This window comes from Anneissia japonica, unplaced genomic scaffold, assembly GCF_011630105.1.
Source record: "Anneissia japonica isolate Jap-2015-1 unplaced genomic scaffold, ASM1163010v1 scaffold585_len4108843_cov191, whole genome shotgun sequence".
NCBI classification, from domain to species: Eukaryota; Metazoa; Echinodermata; class Crinoidea; order Comatulida; family Comatulidae; genus Anneissia; species Anneissia japonica.
The window spans coordinates 2,823,849-2,832,147 of record NW_022716829.1 but is presented as its reverse complement, the minus strand read 5'-3'; the positions used below and the strand labels follow the sequence as shown (position 1 = coordinate 2,832,147).

The following is an 8,299-nucleotide window of genomic DNA, read 5'->3' as shown; positions in this document are numbered from 1 at the left end:
GTCTTGAGGCTAGTTCTGCAAAATATCAAAATCACTCAAAATATGGTGAATATTTAAATAACTATAAACAATAACAATAATAAGAAATATACGAATAATAATAATAATAATAGTAATAATAATGAAAGATTATGTTTTCTTTGTAACCAATATCGTAGTCAGCAGGGCAATCTAGAGCCTGCAAATTGCTAGCTTTTTGATCGGCATCGTCTGAGTGATTAAGTACGATTTGCTAAACACTAAATAGTGCAGATTTGCTTCGCGCAAAGGACCCACAGGTTACCCGCTTCATCAACGGTTAATAATTTCTACCTGTTATAACATTGTTTGACAAAACCTCCGGAGGCTAGCTAGACTTGGTCGCCTAATTAAATATCGTATTCTCAATATACTGCTAAGCCTTCAAAGAGATCCGACGTCAAGAATATCTTTAAAGACCACGGACATCATAAGTTGACTTTAACACTAATATGATATTAATACGTTTGCGTTGTAATAGTAAGCAATAAGGTTGGCGACAGCGACGGTAGGAGTCTGAAATCGGTTGCTTTGAAAAACATTGTTGTACTGTCAAAGCACATGATTGCTGACTTATCTAATGTTATGTAGGCTTTAGTATGTAATGTGTGCTTGAGAAATGTACTGGTTTACACATTATGGCCAGCACTTTTCCATCGATTGCAACTGTTTAGAATACTGATTCGTATACTCACCGTTTTCCATAGTTCATAGTTTTTAAGCGTTGTGAGTAAATAGTATTATTATTATAATATATATTAATATATTATTCATAATTAGATCGCCTAGTTTGCAATGTTAATGTGTACATGGTATCAATGATGATGTTGATAATAATTATGATGATGATGATGAGATGATGATGTTAATAAGTATGATGATTGATAATGATGACGATGATGGGACGATGATGGTAGTGGTAGTGAGGGTGATGATTCAATGATGATGATGATGATGACGACTAAGCCTATGCGGATGCTGTTCGACGACGTGGTAACGATGGTTGACGTTGCGATCTTCGTATTCATTTGATTCATTATAATTATAGATCTGTATGCAATAAGTCATAAAGTCATCCATTATGCAATGGTTAACGGCATGGAATAGATTCGTTATTCAATAAACGGATTGCTTTATTGTTAAACTTTCTAGTAGTATAGTTTTCCAGGCGCCAAACAGTACCATTAAATAATTAGCTTGCGTCGTTTAAGCGCAGTTTACATAATGTATATTTATTTTGTGTCAGAAATCAGTGCGTTTATGACATAGTTTACACAGTTTTTACTGGGTCAAATATAACCATATCAAATAATATATATTGTCCCGAAGTCAGTCAGTAATTTGTCACCAATCACAATACCCCTTCGGAGGGAAATTAGGTTAAAAATCGGGTGCGAAAGCATCACGTACCTATAGATTGGATGCATTTTTTTTGATTGTGTCTTTTCTACCTCGCCATGGCCTAGGCATAAATAGTAGGATATAAGTATCATCGCATCATGTCTATGTGATACGTTGATTTATATAGTTCTATTTAGGCTAAGCTGCTCGCAAAAAAAAAGAAACCGTGTTGAATATAAATTTACTTGTGAAAAGGTCAGAGCGTTAAGAGTACCCACGGTAGATGTTAACACCGGTAGCACTATGGCCTTCGGTAAATAAATCTAAATTTAAGTCTTATCCGTCTGTTCTATTTTCTCTATGATGATACATACCTCCTCCTTGATGAAATCAGAAAGCGTGCTTTCCGAGTTGATTTCAAAAGACATTTCCAACGCCTCGGAGGCGGTGTATTGTGATAGCCTTTTTGAACAATATTATCAGGATGCATTGTCACGTGTAGGCCTTACCGTTAGCAAGGTCATCATTATTATTTGAATATTAAATGTATTGTTATAGGCCTAATTACTATTGTAGATATTATTAGACTTATTATTTGTTGTTATTTATTGTTTTTGATATAATAACACTTATATAATCCTATATATAACCTGTCTCTTATACACATCTAGATGTGTATAAGAGACAGATACATACGTACATACATAAACCCGATATATATTTATATACATAGTGTTATATGAACAGAAGAAAGTTATAGCTGGCAGTCTAGTCACGTGCGATATTAGTGCTATATCAAAATCGTGAAGTCAGACACATGAAAGAATGAGAGGAACTCAAATCCTACTGGCGCTGGAATCACCACAATGTCTTCGTGTTCGCCATGTATGCGAAAGGTCCCGTATTTGAGTCCCAATGGGGACTCTTCGTCAGATTCCTGTTCTTACGAAGCTCTGTCCAATCGACACTCAGTGTCTATGACGCAGGTATAGGATCGATCGCCTTTACAAACGAAAATGAGAATATTTTGAAGGCAGATTTTTACATCAATCACCTTTAATTGCTTCTTACAAAAACTAGGTCGCTTAAACGTGCTTAAATGAAGTAAAAAGACGATGGCTTTTAAGAAGATATCGTTTTAGGTTTATTTTAATACATTGTTTGTAACTCAAATACTTAGCTTTTAACGTAAACTGCTCGGGTTTCAATCAATTTGAATAATTTTCTTCTTGGCATTGGACAGAATTGATTTTTCATATGCAGAGAACCCAGAAATATCACAATTAAATGTAGAAATTTAAATGAACATTCTATAGGCCTAAAGAATGGTTATCATCCGGTGAATGTTTATCATCCGGTGAATACACATTAAGCCAGCATTGCGAGCAGATAATGAAGACCAAGATTAAAACTAATATAATAATTTATATTAAAAAAAAATAAATAAAAACCAGGTTCGTTTGAATGATAATTCGGGCGAGGGTGCAGAACAAAGCCTGTAAGAATAAGTTTGTTTTTTTGCTACCTTACCTCATAAGCCCTTTAAAATGTATACATATTCTTTATTATTATATCATTATCGTCATCATCATTATCATTATCATCATCGTTAACATCATATTACATCATACACGCTTCCTATCCTATACCGGTACATATTATCTTTGATAATAACCCAAACGGCAGTCATGAATATTTAGTTCACTGTACATAATTACAAATAATTTGATTGCTGGTCATCTAATTAACCGATTGTGTAAGCTTAATCGATCATGCCTGAAACGTAACTACATCATAATTACATTGACTGTCAATTAAGTCTCTTCGTTACCCTTAGTTACATGCAAAAGAAATCAATTAATCTGAATATCTTCAGAAACATATATTATAATCAAATTAATTTAGCTTATGTGTTGTTGAAAGATTTGCTAGAAATGCGAGAAAAAATAACAAAATAATTAATGAAGTGACAAATGAAATCGAGTTGGATATGGGTAGGTATGAAATGTGTCATAGTCAAATGAAAGGTAAGGTGAGTAACCTTGTACAGCCAAGGTTTAAGACGTACTCGTATCCCTGATATTCAGTTAATATTGCGATAAAATTGCGTGCAATGTTATCATTTGTCACTTAGAAGTTTATACAGTTACCTGGACAAGGTGTTGCAACTTACAGGGAAGTAGCATATTCTATACTTTCGTCATAACAATAACAAACAGATAGGCCTAACACTAAATCAACAATATCTATAAAAGTTATGTAAAGGGCCTACTAGGCTTAATAAAACCCTCTTAAGTTTCGATAACTATATATGTATGTAAGAAATTATTCAGCTTTGAGGGTATCTTCTCATACTTTCACCATATGCCTAATAGGACTTACCGTTTTAAATATTCCATACTTCAATTCGTTTGGTATTTACCTAGGCCTAGGCCTATTAATAAAAAGTTAACAAAAGATAAACTTACCGGGTACCTTTAATAAAAAGTTAACAAAAAGTTATTAACAAAAGACAACCTTACCGGTACCTTTAATAAAAAGTTAACAAAAAGTTTTACCATTACCTATTAATAAAGTTAACAAAATATTGCTTTCGGAATCTATATTAACAAGGAAAATTTCTTCCGGAAAATTAAAATTCTTCCTCAAATTTCCATTAGGCCTGTATTTCATTTCCACCCTGTTTCATCGGTCGATACAACATCAACGCAATTCTCATTTACTATCGGTGAGTATTGGTAAAATAAATCAAACTAAAGTGCAAATTGTAAAGCAATAAAGCATGAAATAATCGGTTTTATAGTCATCGTAAATTACATCTTAAGACTTTTCTCAAGAGATCGTTATTTTAGCAGAATAATGTATTATTAGAAACGAAAATCGTATTCGAACCTCAAGAGCATGTTCATTTCTCATTTCAAATTATTATAGGCCTAACTTTAGTTGTTATTTGAACAAAGTCCTGATGAAATTCTAAATCAAAATCATTATCCTACTGCAATTCGAACAAATCCATTATTAATAAGTATAATCTGGTGACGTCATAGTGTATGTGCGCCATGACACATCCTCATTCTCTTTCAAATTAAGTAAATGCACCGGCACTTGAGATAATTTTGTGTCATTGTCTAAATATGGCGATGTAAGCTTCGTGCACTATTGTGGTAACGCTCGATAGATGACGTGTAGAAATGCATCCACTTCATATCTGTACATGAGATGCAAGCAAACATCGTAAAAGGGAATAAAATGTGCAGTGCGGTTCACCGACTGGTCGTAAAAAGGCATTCCTCTGGATATTCATCGCATAAGTACTTCCGACTCGTAGCAATATCAGCGAACATTTTTTTTACTACATCTTCATAACATGTGGTAAACAGCAAACTGCTCAAATATTTAACTAAACCATTACATTGTTTTTCAATTTTAAAAATTTGACATAATTAATTAAACATAAATAAATAATTGTTTGCTGGTTCATATGCTTTTTCAAGGAACATCTTGGTTACTTGCCATTAGCAACGAGCTTAGGCTACGAATTATTTGTTAACGGGCGAAAAAAAAATTCCGTGCTAATTTTCTATTAAAAGCTAATTCATTGTCTATAGGTTTATTGGATTTTATTTTGTCAAGATTGTTTTTCTCAACAAATACATCGTTAAAAAATCATGTATGCAATGACACTAAACGGTGTTGTCCTAGACTATTCTTTGAGAAACAAATTAATTGAAAGGATATTATAATGCAATCACTCCACGATTTGATATCGCAAAGAAACGGATGCGTTCCCCCTCAATTTTATGAGTTTGTGCTTCCTGATTAATACTGTAGCTGCCTCAGGCCTACTGCAAAGTAAATGTTGACATTTTATCAATAGATGACGAAACAACATGGAATACATGCCTCTGTATTAATAATGGAATCAAGTGGTGCACACAAAATGCGCAGCGTATGTCACTATCGAATATATTAACTTTGGAAACCTCTTGTGTTGTGATAGATACGGTAATCCGGGTTGCGGCACAATGGGCCCAATGGGGTGAATCGTGTAATTCTAAGTGGAAAAGAAACTACAGCTTTGTGAGCCACAGTCTGTGTAATAACTCCCTGGTGTAATCAAACCAAACCGATAGGTAAAGCTACGACGACAACCAAACAATAATCGATCTGGCTGCGCTAAAGATTGAATCGATTCGCGTAGGCCTATTTAGTATTTTGTGATTTATCAACATATTCGGGGCGAACCATTAAGCAGGCACTTTACTGTACTCCATTGATGATACATATTCTAATTAATTGTATGGACAAAGTAACGTTACGGTAGTATCTGAAGGTAAGTTCAGTGTTTATCGATAGTTTATTAATATAATTTCTATAGCAGAGGTACCGGTACCATGTTGACCCATCAATTTTTAAAACCATTTCGTCTAATATCAAGGGCGCACACAATTTTTAGTTAATATTTAAGAATGTGTTTGAAGGTGTGACGTTGTTTAAGTCGATGGTTTAATAAATGTATGTATGAATAAATAAATATATCAATAAATGAATGATTAAATGAATGAATTACTTCATATATAATAATTATTATTATATATAAGGTTATGTCAGACGGATGAAAGCTATACGTATACAGTACGAAATAAAGCACAGTATGTCAAATATCCATGTGTAAAATAGCAAGTAGCTAGACGCGTTTAAATGCTAACAATAACATGACACATTATCCCATTTAGATGCTTCTTTATTTCCCTTTTATGAGAAATGCGTTACGTCTACTGAATTTAAATGAGACGAAGCATAAACAACAATGTTTGAACGCGTCGACATGAAAAAAAAAACTCGTTAAAATGTCATTATATGAAATACACATACAATTATTTTATATAATGTTTCTCTCAGATTGTATGATTTTTGAAAAAAAAAATAAGTAGGCCTTAGAATACAATACAATACAGTACAGTACTAATATTATTCCTATATACATACATATATATATATATAAGAATAATATTAGTCCTGCATTGTATTCTAATGCCTACTTATATGTATATATATATATGTATATAGGCCTATATGTATATATAACAGTATATATATATATATATATATATATTATTGCCTACTTATTTTGTTCAAAAATTATGCCGCACAATCCGAGAGACACATTATATTAAATAATTGCATGTGTATCTTATATAATGACATTTTAACGAGTTTTTTCGGTTACGTAACCGGTATTCCTTTTGCTGTTAATAAATCAGTAGGCCTAAGCATAAATACATTTAAATATGCCTAGACGGATATCTAATTTCTTGGGGATGATAAGTTTTGAGTGTTAATTAGGTGTAAATTCTATACCGTATTCATTGTGATCTTGGAAACAAGAAAAACCAAAATGTCGGAATCCATCTATTAAATATACGCCAATGCCAATGTGCAATGTTGGCTGTGAAAAAGGACATTATAAGTTCACATAAAATTTTGTCTGAAATTTGAACACCAAATCATAACAAAGAAAACAATTTTTTAACACGTAAATATTGTGCTTTTGATTTGCTCACACCTAGGCAAGTCTTTAGCATTGACAGAACTATAGACATACATTTAAAAATAACTGGTATATTTTCGTAATATAAGTAGGCGACATTTCATCAGTATTAAACTTAATAGTACAGTAGGAGCATAAAAACCTTGAGAACAATTTATTCATTGTTCTGTATAGTTTACATACGACTTGAAAAGGCAACTGAAACCACTGTCTCCATAAAAAAAATGACATTGTTAAACATCGAAAAGACCTACTGTGAATAATATAATTTTGTAAATACCGGCGCCGCAGGCAGAACCGAATGAAACACCGCTTCCGACCAAATGTTGTGGGCTTATTTTTATTTGCTAATTCGTTCCAGGTGATAAGTTATCATCTTTCATTTCATTTTAATCAGTGACTCAATACAGCTAACATAAATTAATTAAAATTAATTTAATACTACGTCATTGCCGGTTATTTATGCTCTTTATGTGTACATGGTACACGCACACATTTATATATTGTCTCCTGTCTACTTGCGCGTAAATATTTCATATTAACATCCGCTACCTCCAGGGGCACATTACGAAGAGGTAGTCGGTATTATGCATGTGCTGAGAGTTTTAAATACAGACCTATAAAAACTTCCAAAAATAGATACGGTACTTGTTATGACATGTCTCACATTTACAAAATGTGTTTAATTGTCCTATATATTTGCATTAAATTAAACATCAACATGTCACTTAAACATTTTAAAACGATTTTTCTATTTTTGCATCATTGCAAACAATCATGCGTAACGCTACTGCTGATTTTATCCATTTGCGTGTTATACATAAACATCTATTACTTTTGTTCGGACTAATGAGTCAAAGTGTTATAGTCAGAAAACAGAGAGTGGAAATTTGTTATCGTATCTTTAATTCGCATCACTAATCTTAATTAGCATCTGAAATTTCACGTTGGGTGCATTCATAAACGCGTTAAAAGTGTCGGAACACGATTTGCATAATAAAGTTATTCTGAACAATTCTATTATCAAATTCTCAAACTTGAGTAACCCTTAAGAAAACGCAGATCGTCAATTAGTTGTTAGTTTGCCGACTGTGGTCTTCTTGTTGGATATCTTTGTGATCGTGTAATCATATAATTTTACTTCTCCGTGTTTGTTATCGTTGGCTACCTGCGGACTGTATTGTGGTCGCCTAATGAAGTGCATTGTACATCAACAAAACTCTATTTTAGCTACAAACATAAAAGAAACTCTTTCAAAGGGGCAACACTTGAAGAGACTGGTTGTATCCTATTAATTGCTGCTGGGCTTTTAGGCGAACACTACATTTATGACATAATATACACCGGGAGTCCTTGACTTTAGCAGGAGTATTACAGCGTCTTGGAGGG

The 8,299-nt window shown here is 33.0% G+C and overlaps 1 protein-coding gene across 2 annotated transcripts in view; it reads left to right on the top strand.

Moving 5' to 3' along the window:
• The window catches only part of LOC117109896 (follistatin-related protein 5-like), a 30,522-nt gene that overhangs the window by 2,345 nt on the left and 19,878 nt on the right, over positions 1 to 8,299 (top strand). Inside the window, exon 1 of one of the 2 annotated variants that reach the window (XM_033252357.1) lies at positions 5,372 to 5,692. The exons of the other annotated variant lie outside the window; for it this stretch is intronic. The gene's annotated coding sequence lies outside the window, so the exon portion shown is untranslated. Of the gene's footprint in view, positions 1 to 5,371; positions 5,693 to 8,299 lie in introns of those variants that run through there. 2 annotated transcript variants of the gene reach the window in all.